We start from the raw sequence: 15,218 nt of genomic DNA on the forward strand, positions 1-15,218 counted from the left end.
TGTGCCAAGCCTGGAGTCAGGAAGACTCCCCTTCTTGAGTTCAAATCTGGCCTTAGACACTTGTGTGACCCTAGGCAAGTCACTTCACCCTGTTTGTCTCAGTTTCCTCATCTATAAAATGATCTGGAGAAGAAAGTGGGGAACCACTGCAGTATCTTTGCCAAGAATACCCCAAATGGGGTCATGAAGAGTTGGGCAGGACTCAAAACGACTGAACAACAACATTGATGCAAGATTCTAATTGCTGCAAATTACTTTTTCTATATTGTTTCATTTGAGTTTCACAACCCTGTGAGATAAGTATTGTTATTATCACCATTTTACAGATTAGCAAACTAAGGTTATGAGAGAGGTTAAGTAACTTGGTCATGTTTATACAGCTGGCAAGTGTCAGAAGCAGGATTCAGACTCAGGACTTCCTTGCTCCAAGTCTATTTATCTTGTAGTAGTAATATTAGTGATGGTGGTTATTACGGTAGTAATAATAGCATGCAGAGTATCATCTGGGGAAATTTGTTTTAGCCTATGGTTTATCTAAATCCATCAATCTGTGCCTTATATTTGCAAGAGGAAAAAGGAACAAAGGTGAGTGAGAAGTGGCTGATGAGGTGATCCAGTTTAAATTTGAAAGTATAAATCATATTTCATAACAACCATCAGCATTTAAATGAAGTTCAACTATTCACTGCATCCATTAAGAGTGGAACAAAAGTAAGGCCCACATTATAGCAAGAGGAATTTAGATTTGAATAGTTCAAAACATTGTTATTACATCTGTGTGGGTCTGTGAGGTTATTCTGTAGGTATTCCTGTAATGATGCTAAGAATAAATAGGCAACCTGTAGGCGCTGCTGTGACTGAAAACATTCATTGCCTTATAGATGCCTCATAATGATGCTCTCCAAACTTAGCTATGCTGGAATTTGACAATAGGAAATGAGAGAGAAAGAAGGAGGAGGAGGGAGGGGGAGAGAGAGAGGGAGAGAGAAAGAGAGGGAGAGATGATATAAATACACACATATAGACTTATACCATATATACATATATGTACATGTATACATGCATGTATATGTGCATATATGCATATTTAGATATACACATATAAAATACATATGTATATACATGCATGTGCATTTGTGTATATGTGTATGTGTGTGTGTGTGTGTATATTGTGTGTGTGTGTGTATATATATATATATATATATATATATATATATATATATGTACTACCTATCTATAAGCCTATCCTTAAAGACTTCCTACACCAAGCATGGTTTCTTCTGGCATAAACTTCAAAAACTGAGGGGCTTCCTCATATAGTGATGTGGAATAAAAAGACTTAAGTAGAAGTTTGAATAGAATTTTATTAATAGAAGACTGTTTTAATATACAGGAAAAATCTACATATGAAAATTAAATCTTTTACTTTAATACATTTACATGATTATATAAGTCCTTTATACTTACACATCAGTGGCATGCCTTACTCCACCACTGATTAGAATGCAAGCTTCTTAAATAAAATAATATTTAACTTTTTCATTGTATCTCCCATGTCTAGCATAGTGCCTTGCTCAATGGAGGTATTTAATAAATATTTATTGAATTGAATAATGTTTTATGGAAATGGGTCTGAAAATAATGTCCAGAATAATATCAGTCTTTCTTCAAAGCAGAGTACAAGACTTCTCCGGGTTCATTCCAGATTGATAAATCAATAATAGATGATTTTTCTCTCCCCTATGTGTTTTTGGTTATGTCAAATAGAATATCAGGTGGAATGAGGTGGAGAAAAATATAGTGAGATTCTAGGATCATCAAATTATTGGCTTAACATTTGGGAGAGAAGAATGTGGCATCTCCTTGTGAAAGTTATCTTAGAACTGAGATGTGCCTCTTGGTGGGGACAAGTTTCTTCCAAGTAGCCTCCTGCCTGAGTCAGTGATGAACCTTGATTGCATTATGGAAAATCCAGCAAGAATGCAATTAGAAAGTTGAAGAAACATCAGACCTTCCTCCAAGATTCTATAGCCTTCAAAGGACTCCAGAGGGATTGTAAATCAGAAGCTGGCACACTTGTGGAAATACTTTGTCTACTTTTGTGTCCACCACCTGCTTGGGAATTTTCCCTGAATGTTCCCTCTTCTCTGAGTTTCACATTGTACATTTCATTGAACATTTGCAGAAAAGCAATAGACAGAGGAAAAAGAATCTCTTCACCTTCCCTAAGGGGGAACAACAAAAGTTTTCTACATTCTCAGCTGTGCTGTCCTGGCTCAGAAATCTGCACATAGGCACGTATGTGTACAAAATGTGTCATCAATTAGTTTATGATGTGGAATACTGACTTTAGATGATTGTTTTAAAATATTTGTCTTATTTCACTTTCCAGAGGATCTAAACCACATATTGTCTATTTTCCCCAAAGATTTTTAGCCTTTTTGAGTGTCTGCCACCCTATTAGGCTTAATAGATGAGATCAGTGATACCCAGAACTGAATAACTCACAAACTCAGGCTTTCTAAAGGCAAAATGAAATAAAGATCGCATAGTTGTAAATGACTAATCTGGATAAATCACAGTAAAACCCAGTGAATTCTCCTCAGCTGAGCAATAAATTTGAAAGGCTGCATTATCCAGAATATTGGTTCAAATCTTCTGGGACTAACTGGGACCTCATTGCCACCACTGGAGCCAGAGAACAAATAAAGGCAAGAAAGTGAAGAGGCTAAATGTTTAATAAAGCCCACATATATATCATCACAGACTTATGACTGGAAGGGCCCTCAAAGGTTATCCTGTTCAACCCCACCTGCTTCCACTTTACAGACAGGGAAAGTGAAACTCAAAAATGTTAAGCAATTTGCCCAAGGTCACACAAATGGTAGGCAAGCAGTAGAGTAAGGATTTGAATCCGGGTTATCTGATTCCAGATCTAACAGTTTTTCCATTGTTTCACACTTCAGTTATCTCTTTCCATTCTAGTTCTGATATATTGTCATGGTAATAATCTTCTTTCTACATTATTTTAAATCCAGCCAATTAATCATTTTTCTGTTAGGAGCTAGAGGCCAAATTGCCAACATTCACTGGATTAGGAAGAAAGCAAAATAGTTCAGGAAAAAAATCTACTTCTGCTTCATTGATTACACTAAATAATTTGATTATATGGATCATAACAAAATGTCCTCAAAGAGATGGGAGTGTCAGATTATCTCATTTATCTCCTAAGGAACCAGTATGAAGATCAAGAAGTAAGAGTTAGGAACAACTGATTGGAGTAAGATTGGAAAAGGAATACAAGGCTGTAAATTTTTTTATTTATTTAACTTATATGCAGAGTACATCATGCAAAATGCCAGGCTGGATTAAGTTGAAATTAAGGTTGACAGGAGATACATTAACAATTTCAGATATGTAGATGAAACCACTCTAATGGTAGAAAGTGAAGAAGTATTAAGAAGCCTCTTGATAAGGGTGAAAGAGTACTATATAAAAACTGGTTTGGAGTTTAACACACAAAAAAATCCCAACATCTTGGCAACTGGTCCCATCACTTCCTGACAAGTAGAGGGGGAAGAAATGAAAGCAATATCGGACTTTATATTCTTGGGATCAAAGATTACTGCAGATGGTGACTGCAACCATGAAATTAAAAGACACTTGCTCCTTGGAAGGACAGCTATGGCAAATCTGTCCAGCATACTAAAAAGCAGAGATATCGCCTTTTCAACAGAGGTCTGTATAGTCAAAGCTCTAGTTTTTTCCAGTAGCAATGTATGGCTGTGTGTTGGACTATCAGGAAAACTGAGCCCCACAGAGTTGATGCTTTCAAATTGAAGTACTGGAGAAAACTTTTGAGAGCATGGAGCTTGAATCAGTCAATACTTAAGGAAATTAATTCAGGCTATTCACTGAAATTTCAAATACTGAAGCCAAAGCTTAAATATTTTGGCCACAAAATGAGAAGACAGGACTCATTGGAAAAGACCCTGAGATTGAAGGCAAAAAGAAAAGGGGACAGCACAGGATGAGATGCACAGATAGCTATGGAAACAATAAACATGAACTTGGACAGACTTCAAGAGATGGTGGAGTACAGAAGGACCTGGATCACAAAGAGTCAGATACAACTGAATCACTGAACAACAATAACAACAATTTCCCATTTGGTACCCTTATACCCTGTTAAGTGCATTCTGCTCTTCTCCTCTGCATAATGGAAAATGAAATGAGCTTGTTAAGTCTAAAGTTCTATCCCTGACTTATCAGGGGGAAAAAGCATAATCTTTTTTCAATAATATTTCTCCCTCACTTCATCTCTCTATTAAACTAGTCAAAGTATTTCTAGAGTATAAAACAGGGGTCAGCAAACTTTGACACACACCCCCCCATAAAATCTAGCCTGCCAACCTGGTTTTGTATGCCTTGAGGGCTAATTTTTATAGCTAATTTTATTTTTAAAAGGTTGAAAAAATCAAAAGAAGAGTAATATTTTGTGACACATGAAAATTATACAAACCTCAAATGTCCGTGTTTATAAAGTCTTATTGGAATACAACTATGCTAATTCATTCATGTATTATCTATGACTGCTTTCGCAATACAACAATAGAGTTGAGTAGTTGTGATAGAAACAGTATGTGTCACTCTCATCATTTTGTCCTGATTCTTTGCACATGATTATAATTTGACAATGTTTTAAGTGTCATACATATCATCGATATCATGGCATTTTGTCTTTTTTTAATTACAAGTACATATACATGTTGTCAAAGCAAGAAAAAAAAAGAGAAAATTATTTTGAGGTGAGGGATGTGAATGATTTTTTTTCTCAATGAAAAGAACTACCCTCAATCATTATTACTGGACACCAAATGACCTTGGCAAATTAGCTGTTGGTGCAGACTTGATAACGTTATTTGATTAACTCAGTCCAAAATTATAAGATAAAACAGTAGTTATATGCAAAACATACTGTGGTAAAGTCAATTCAGTAACAATTTATGTTTGAATTACAAATGTTAAACTACTTTGTAAATTTCCTAGCTGTCCAAAGTCAAAACAAAAAGCAACATCTGCATTCTCACACAACTTCGCAACAGATATGTTTCCTGAGCTCAAACTACAGTTCCAGCAGTGTTTTTCAGACCTCAATAAAAGTGCACAGGACATTTTGATATTTCAAAATGCATTTGACTTAGCAATTGAGAAGGTTCCATGTAACCTTCATCTGGAAATTGTAAATCCACAACTTAATGACATGATTAAAAGAAATTATCAAGAGGAGAATCATCTAACAGAATTCTATAAATGCCTTCTATGTGATGCATGTGTTTAATAAAGCCAAATGATTGTGTACGGATATCAGCATTTGGCAGTATCTTTATGTATGAAAAGACATTTTCAAAGATGAAATAAAACTTAATTACATATATCAGCACTAACAAGTGAACATCCGCAATAGATTTTGTCAAGGAACAATAAATTTGAATTGCAATTAAGTAAAATGATATTCTACCCAAAAAGAATTTCATTCTTTTTTTAGACCTATATTACAAAAATTATAATTTATTGTTAGATTTTGATTTTCTGAATAAAAATTTCTGAAAATTTGTCTTCTCATTTGATTTACTTAAAATCCTCAAATTTGTCTCTGGGATTTCAAAGTTTAAAATATTTACTATCAGTCCCTTTACAGAAAAAGTTTACTGATTACCTATCTAAAAGAATGGCAAACAGAACAAGCATAAATTAGATGATAAGCCTATAGGAAACTAAATGTTATTGCCATTTTGATTGTATCCTTAACACTCTATTAAAGAGGGAACTTCAAATAGATCAATAGTAATGTTTGCCCTTTCTTGTAGGACAACAACATAACTTCCAGGAAATGCAAAAACTGTGTGTCATTTTTAATTCAGCTGAAATACTCTCAGTGCCTATCATAAAACAATGCAACCATGCACCTTTTAACAAGCAAAGAATCTGTTACAAGAGAAAAGAATTTAGTTCCAGTGTTGTTTAAAAGAGCATTTCCTTAAAGTTGATGTTATACAGGTCCTTGACCAATTCCCTAAGGCTAAAAGTTCAACTAATCTGCCTAATGGAATAATACCTGGCATCCTTTTCCAGAGCATTCTACTAAACAAGCATTTAGTATCTAAAAAAAGTGACATAAATGAGAATAGGGTTAGAGCACAGATTCACAGTTGGAAGAAAGATCCAGGGTCATCTGATCCATTAACTCATTTTACACATAAGAAAAACAAGTCCAAGAGATGAAAAATAACTTTCTGAAGTTCATGTAGGAAGTGTTCGTACGATCATACAGGTACAGAAAGGAACTGCAGTACAATCTTCCCATTTTACATTGAGGAAACTGAGGCCCAGAGATGTTTAGGGATTTGCCTGAGGTCACATAGGAATTAAATGTGACAGGGGTCAGATTGAACTCAAATCATCTGACTCTGACATTAGCATTTTTAAACTATAGGACTCTACCTCTAGATTCATAAAATATGTAGGTTTCAGTTCTTGTAGCCCTAGGAATTAGGGAGAATATGTCATAATCTCAGAACTTCAGGGATGTAGTAGACCTTAGGTCAAAGAAAAAAGAAAGAGATGGGGGCTTTATTGGTTTCCACCAGAAAGGAACCAGACAGCTATTCTTTGTCAATATACTCTGGGCATAGTAAAAAAAAAAGTCCTAAAAGAGGCACCTGAATGAATAGTCGAGTACTATGAAAATATAGGTCACCTTTGAGCCCATGTCTTTTTCTTACAGTAAGCTTAGCTTTCTTTGAAAGAAAATTGCTTCCAAAGTAAAGATCTCTGCTTGTGGATTAAAAAAAAAAGTGAGAAGTGAATCACCCAAAATGATGTGATTGTCTTCCTAATTCAACCCATCACTTTGCTTCAGAAAAAAGTATTATTTTATAAGTCAACCACTTGTCTAAACAATCTAGAATATCTTTAGAAGTTTCAGTTTAACTTGTTAAGGCTGATGTGGTAGAGGATGGTGTAGAGATAAATGTTTTGAAAATCTGTTTAAACTGAATTGGTTCTTTATGACTTGGACTCAATTGCATCTTGAATCCAGGATGAACTCATTTGAAGCTGACTTTTTATGAATTCAGGCTAAAGGATAATTTTAGAGGTTTAAATGAGACTGCCAGTAATAGGATAGAGTCAGTTATAGAGCCTTCTCTGCACCAAGTGAATAAGAAAGAATGACTAAAGTGCTAATATATTTTCTTAAATATTCTTGATACTTAGAATCTGTGATCTCCTCAGTGTGGATATTTCCTCCACGAGTATATCTCACAGTACCTCCAAAACTCAATCTATTCTAAGAGATTCTTATCTGTATCTGTAACCTTTCCATAGACGATCCATCCAACATGCTGCTGACTTACCTACCATTTTTTGTTCATTTTTTAATGTCTAGAGAGTAAGAGTATGGTACTTAATGATTTATCTTGTCTCTCAGTCTATTTTAATTAGAAAATCAGATGTGCTTTTGTGTTTTATTTTAAAATTCAGACCATTTATTTCATTCGAGATGGGTACTCAGATTGTTAAAAGTCCTTTCAGTCATACACAACAGCAATTCATCCATAAGTTAGAGTTTTAGTGCCTGGGACAGAGAAGAAATTAATTGGAAATAGCCACACAACTAGTATGGATCAGTCAGAACTTGAACTAAAATGTTCCTGATTCAAACAGGTCATCAACTATGATAGACTACCTATCATACACTTGGTAATCCTTGATAGGAGCAATGGACCCCCTACCCTGTAAATCTCAGCTGGAATAGAATCAGCACCAAGTGTTTTGCCACATGAAAGGAGCCTAATGGCATTCAAAACCTCTTCTTCAGTTGAAGCTTCAGCTAGGGGGGGATTGACTTCAAGCTGAGGTAAACAGTCAATGGCCTCAGCATTGATTGATAATGGTCTGTTGAGAACTCTATGGAAGTGTTCAGCGCATCTCTCTAGGATCATATCCTTATCACTAATCAATGTGGCTCCATCAGCACTGAGTAGCTGAGATGCACCATAGGTCTTTGGTCCACAAATAGCCTTTAGGGCATCATAAAAGTGCCAAGAAAACAGAAGTGCTCCATCAGCCACCACCACACCATCCATATGTGGAAAGATCAGTTACGGCAAATGGAGAAGTTTTGAATGCTATGAATAAGTTCACTTACCTTGGTAGTGTACTTTCCAGGGATGTACACACTGATAAAGAGGTTGACACATGCATTGCCAGAGCTAGCTCAGTGTTTGGGAGGCTCCAAATGAAAGTATGGGAGAGAAGAGATATTAAACTGACTACCAAACTGAAGGTCTACAAAGCCGTTGTACTGACCTCATTGTTGTATGCCTGTGAAACCTGGAGAGTATACCAGCACTACGCCAGGAAACTGAATTACCTCCATTTGAATTGTCTTAGGAGGATTCTGAAGATCACCTGGCAGGATAAGGTACCAGACACTGAGGTCCTTACTTGAACTAAACTGCCAAGCATTCAAACTGTGCTTCAGAGAGCGCATCACTGATGGGCTGGCCATGTTATTAGATTGCAAAACAAGCTTGCCAAAAAGACTGCTTTATGGAGAACTAAAACAGGGCAAGCGTTCAAATAGTGATGAGAAGAAGAGATACAAGGACACTCTCAAAGTCTCTCTTAAAAACTTTGGAATTGATTGTGTGACATGGGAAACACTGGCACAGGACTGCTCAGAATGGTGTGCCCACGTCAGAAACCTCAAAACCCTCAGGCTTCCCCCTCTGATTGGATGACTCCTCTCAGAATCTCCATTTAAGGAAATGCCCACAAAACGTGTCTCATTTTTTCCAGGCTGCACTGTGGAATTATTCTACCTTGTGCTCCCCTCTACAATCTTCAACTTTCTTCTATTTGCTGTCTTTGCCCATTAGAATTTAAGTAAGCTCCATAAGGACAGGGGTGGCCTTTCTTTCTAGTTGTATTTGTATTCCCAGCATTTAGCAAGGTGCTTGTCACAAAATAAGTGCTTAAATGTTTCTTGACTAACTATGATATCATGCCATTATATTCACAGAGAAAAATCTGTTTAGCTATAGGTTGCTTTCAGGTTTTCTTTGTTCTATTATGAATCAATGATGCTTAGACTATTTGTGCTCAGAGAGGTTCTTTCCAGTCCATCATTCCCTTAGAGTGTAATTTTGACAGCAAGGTCACTGAGTCAAATTGCATGAACATTTTTTAACTTTTTCACTTTAATGAGCCATTCTTTTATTCTTAAACTATTGATCTATGACACTACAAATCAGCTTATTTATCTTCTCATTTTCCCCCTCAAGCCCATGAGTATTATTGTTATTTTTTCTTAGTAATTATAGAAGTGACTCATCTGCAAAATAATACATCACTCTTACTATTTATTTTGATGGTGCAATTCAGAGTAAATTTTTTTTTGGTATATTAAAAATGTCTTGTGGTTGGTTTTGCTCTCCATAAGTTGTTAAGACTCATCTGAATTATTGAATTACCATCTTTTGATTTATAAAAAAATGCTTAGCTTTGCCAGGAAGCTGATTTGTCAATGAAGCTCTCTTCTCTATTTTTTTTTTTGAAATTTTCAGAATGCCATGTTAAGCTTCTTATATCTTGCTCTTGTAGAGGAAAAAATGTGAAATTCTAATTTTTGGGGGTATGTAATGATCATCTTGAGGGCAGCTAAATAGCACAGTGGATAAAGTGATAGGTCTTAAGTGAGGAAAACTCATCTTCCTGAATTAAAATCTGGCCTCAGATACTCCAGAATCTTTGCCAATAAAGCCCCAAATGGGGTCATGAAGAGTCGTACGTGACTGAAACAACTAAACAACAACAACAATCATCTTGTCGGCTGATTGCAAATACATCTTCTTGTCATTGCAGTCATAGGGCTTGAAAATTATGTGAATACTTTATTTGAATTCAAGGTCACATTTGTAGGTGTCATAATACATTCTTTTGGGGTGTATGGGGTGTTCAGGGAGGACTACAAGGGCTTGCTGAGTCCTTTCCAGGGCTGATCATTCACCTTTGGTTTCCACCCAACTCACCTGTGATTCCAAGAAGCTGTAGCATGAGCAGCAGCCACACCCTTGCAAAACCGTCTCAGCAGATGAGACACAGTTTGCAAAACCATCTCAGAAGGGTAATCAATAGGCCTCAAATCTGTTGGTTAGTGAGATGTCTACCCAAAACTGGTGAGAATAATTTGTTCCAATGACCATGAAGGCCGCTAAAACAGGCACTGTGGAGTGCCTAGATCTTGGTAAGACATCAAAGACACCAGGGTGATTTATTGCATGCTGGGCCATCACTAGTTTTCTTGACTTTTGCCCTGCCATTGGACTTTGATAACTGTAAGAGAGAGTGAGGCTGATGACTTTGTGCAATTCTGCTTCACTTAAATCCAATTCATGTGCAAGTCAAGACATCACTTGTGATGACATTGGACCTATCCAAAAATGAAGGACAAACAACAAAAAGCAAATTATGTCAATTTGTGAATACTCTCTAACAGTTTCTTGTTTTTGAAATTTTTTCTTCTGTAATGAACTGAAGTATAATAGTGTCATTCTTTTCTTCACAGTTTGGAAACCTTGAAATTCTTGACTTTCCTCTCCTTATTACATCCTCCTTATCCATCATTTTTATCTTCATAGACTCCATTTTCCAGGTGCATAATTTTCTGAATGTTTTTTTTTCTTTTTCCTCTGCTATTTCTGTCATTCTATCATCCTGTGAAATAATTCGTTAGCATAGAGACTTTTTATTTATATTTTCCATAAATACTTTGAAATGTTGCTTTAACATTACTTTATTCTAAGATTTTTAAGGCATACTCTGTTACTTCTTTACTTCTTTAATGATAGGTTTATGTCACTTTTAAAATTACTTCAGCACAGTAATTATTGATTTTGTTTTGTCTTGATAAAATTCTCGTTTATTTTTTGGGTTTTTTGTATTCTTTGGGTGCATAATATATACATATATGCATACATATATACATACATAATATAATGTGTATATATGTATATGTACATACATATATATGTATGTGATATAAACAAACATATAAATATGTTCTTTTTGAATATTTGTTTCTTTTAATATGTATTACTTTTTTTCATTGGGTCAGAACTCATTTTGTTTTTCCATTTATTTTCAAATTTCCCCTTTTGAGCTCTGATTTTGTTTTATTGATATTTTAGGAGGATATTATCCATTTAGTCAATCTTGTAACATCTTGTTTCTCCTCCTTCCCAGAAGGAACCTCATTCTTACTATAAAAGTAGATGACTTCTTTTTCTAGTCCCTGATCTGTATCACCTGTGGAGATATACACTAAATCCTTTGCCATTTCATACATTTTGATCCACTGAATATTTTTTAAAAAACCGTAGTTTGACAAATAGCTTCATGCAGTAAATATATATATGCATGTGTATGCATAGTACATATATACATGTGTGTATGTGTATTTATGTATGTTATACATGACGTATGTAATATATGACACACACATATATATATATGATATGAAAATTACTATTTCCTTACACAGGCTTTGTAAAAACATTCTCTTGTGCTGTATATATATATATATATATATATATATATATATATATATTTGGCTTCTTTCTTATTTGTATTATCAAGAGTAAGTTACTTTTATTTTTGCTGTTTACATGCTAGTCCTTACTTTTTATGTTAGGAGGAAAATGTGATGGAAATTATTATTTTTTTCTTATAAGTAGAAGATCAATGAGATTGTACTTTTCACACATTAAAGTTCTTAGTCTATTGAGAATGATAATCAGATTTTGTCAACAGTTTTATTAAAGAAAAATGTTCGTTAATAATAGTATTGTATGGCATATTCAGAAGAATGCTAGATTTGGAGTCAGAGCACATAAATTCAAAGTTCAACTTTGTCACTTACTAGTTGTGTGACCTTGGGCAAGTCACTCAACATTTCTTTGATCCTCAGTTTTCTCATCTGTAAAATAAGAATAATAATTCTGACAGTAACTAGCTCATTAAGTTGGGGAAACCAAATTGGGAGGGAGATACTTAATGGAGGAAGTGCTTAACCTAGAGTAAGGAAGAAGTGGACTTCAGTCCTACTCATGATACTTAGCTGATTGACCCCAGGCAAGTTATTTAATGTCCTTGCATCTTAGTATTCCCATCTGAATAGTAATAACCCCTAGGGTGGTTGGGAGGCTCCAATAAGGTAATGCTTGTGAACAGTTTGCAATCTTTAAAATTCTATAGAAACATATCTATTATTATAACAAATAAATGTAGAGTTTGTAAGTGTTATAGCACTATATCAATATGAAATGTCAACATCACAATTATTAACTACATCATGGGTGTTACCCTCCAATCAGACTAATAATTTCTGTCTCTACAAAGCTAAAACTGATGAAAATGTTGTTGGAGGGATTATTAGCATCTCCAAAAGCCACTGAAATTGATTTTCTATAGTTATGCACTGACTCTTTGTTAAAAAAAAAAGAAAAAGAAAGAAAGAAAGGAAGGAAGAAAGAAAGAAGGAAGGAAGGAAGGAAGGGAGGAAGAAGGAAGGAAGGAAGACATTTCTCTAGTTTGCAAAGAGACAGTGATGGACTATTTTAATCCAGCAACCTTGCAATTTCCTTTAGTTTTCTGATATATTGACAGAAAATGCCATTTTCTGAGTCACTCAACAAACAAGTGCTTAATGAGTGCCAATCACTAGGAAATATAGAGGGTATTTAATATAAAATTTGGGTCCCTGCTCTCAAAGAGTATACACAAATCCCAAATAAAAGGACAAAAGGAGGACATGAAAAACAGTACTGAACAACACAAGGTGGTGCATAGTTGGGAGACAACAGCACATGTAAGAACTCATAAGTATTGAAAAAAACTCAGAGAAGCAGGAGATCCATGAGGACAGAAATAGCAAGGGAAATCTTCACTGGAAGAAATAGAACTTGAAATAAGCCTCTAAGGACTTAGCAGAGTAAAGAAGGGTAGGATTTCTAAATGAAGAATTGACAGGATAAAATACGGAGACAAATAGAAGCATAGTGTGGACATAGGACAGTGATTGTTCTCTCTTGACCATATCAGAGCCTGTGTATTGAGAGATAGAATAAAATAATAGGCAGGGGGGGCAGATTATGAAGGGATTTTAAAACCAGGCATAGAAATTTAGGTATAATGAAATAATAAAGAGGATGTCATGTGGGATTTTTGAGCAGAGGAGTGAGATAATGAAAATGTTACAGGCAAGAAAGATTAGTGGACAGGGTGGTTCAAAGGGAATAAAGAGTGAACTAGGGTGAAGATATCAAGAATAGAGAAGAACAGACCAATAGGAGGGGAAAGAAACTTAAAAGAAAAATTTGACAAATATAAGTCTCATAATAATGTAAGGGACAAAGGAGAAGTATTCCTAATGTCACATCTTGGATGCAGTAGCTCAAATCCAGCAGGTTTTTCACTGTATGTATCAAATTCTCTTCTTCAATTCATGTATGAATCTACTCTAATTGTGGCCTTTTCAGTTATTTTAATAACAACAACAATTTCTTTTTATATTGCAATTTAATATTTGCAGGTCATTTTCCATATAAATCTGATTTATTCTTCATAACAATTCTGAGAGAGGTGTTATAATTTTTTTTCTTTTTTTCTTATCAGAAACTATGCCTCAGAATGGTCAAATTAAAGCTAGAGCCCTTCCTCTCTTAAAGCACCCTACCCCAACAGGAGTTCCACGAAGACTAATGAATAAGAAAGATTTGGACTTAGGTTATCCATGAAATTTTTTCTTATCAATAATGTTAGTGATTAAGTCTCCTAGTGCAAGAAAGGAAAAAAAAAATTGTAATTATGCTTAGATTTTTCAAATTAAAAAAAAATACCCTGAATCTTGTGCTCTATCTCAGAGTTCAGAGATAAGGATAGCTGCCTAACTGCACACAAGTAAGAGTGCAGTACTTCTTATGCCTCCACATCACTCTCAATGATAAACATCTGACTATGCTCATTCACTCTTGGGCACTGTCCCAGGGGCCTAGCTACATTTCTTCACCTATGCTATAACTTCTCCAGGAGCCACAGCTCTGTGGGAAATATTATGGGAACCTCAAAGAGAATGGGTCACTCTTCACTGTTCTCTGAGAATGGAAATTCCTGGTGCAAAGAGGAGAATCAAACAGTTTGTTTCTTGAAAATTCCAAACTGGATTTTTTAAAAAAACATAATGTGTGCATGCACATGCTTATAGCCACATATGCACAAATGCTTCAACAAGCTCATCTCTGTGATTTTATAAGCACTTGAAGTTCAAATTTGGTGTCCGAGTTTTAGGCTCATGCCATTTTGTTCAGCTCCAGGATTATTGTTTTGTACCATTGTCATAACATAATTGTAAAACTGAGAGGCTACATGCAGAGGCTTTGTTTCTTATTCCTCTCAACTTTTTAGAATTATGCTTCACTCTCTTTACTTATTGGCTCATCCTTGCCATTTTTATAATGAAAATGTAATAACATTCATGAAAATATTAATGTGAAGGCACATCCTCCAAAATTATGGTAGTGTTCACATTGATTTACTGTAATAATACAGTGGAAGCAGGGACTGAAGAATCAAAATAAAATGTTAGCTATAAATGCCATATATTGGACCCCCTGGTTTGTTGAAAGGTAATAAACAGAAAAAGCTTATGTCTAGTCATTCTTGGTTGTTAAATAAGATTCTTTTTGACTTGCAAAAAAAGGGAGGGGGGAACACAATGAAGAATTATCAGTGCATTCTCCACAGAAGTCATCTACATGTGTTTATTTAATAAACAGAAGATGGCTTTATTATACACATTTGATTTCCATATGCAATCGTTTCCTTATCTGTCACTTGTATCTAAGCAGGGTGCTTTATACAAATCTGAAAATGAAAAATTCAGAGCAGGGCACAGGAAACTCATTTAATGTCGAGTGCAGTCAAAATCAAGATTTCTTTATTTGTAGTAACAACGCTGTTAAATCAGAAAATTACTCTCCCTTTCTGCATGTCCTTCTTCCTTTACAATTCAGTTGTTTGATCATAAATTGTCGAGTGCAATGACTTGTCTCCTCCACTTTCCACACTGGTCGAGACAGATTAAAAACTCCAGC

At 35.1% G+C, this 15,218-nt stretch overlaps 1 pseudogene; it reads right to left on the bottom strand.

Moving 5' to 3' along the window:
- Nucleotides 1–10,183, bottom strand: part of LOC118838391 — a 52,056-nt pseudogene extending 41,873 nt beyond the window's left edge.
- Between the last annotated feature and the right edge of the window lie 5,035 nt (nt 10,184–15,218).

Source organism: Trichosurus vulpecula, chromosome 1 (genome assembly GCF_011100635.1).
Source record: "Trichosurus vulpecula isolate mTriVul1 chromosome 1, mTriVul1.pri, whole genome shotgun sequence".
Taxonomy (NCBI): domain Eukaryota; kingdom Metazoa; phylum Chordata; class Mammalia; order Diprotodontia; family Phalangeridae; genus Trichosurus; species Trichosurus vulpecula.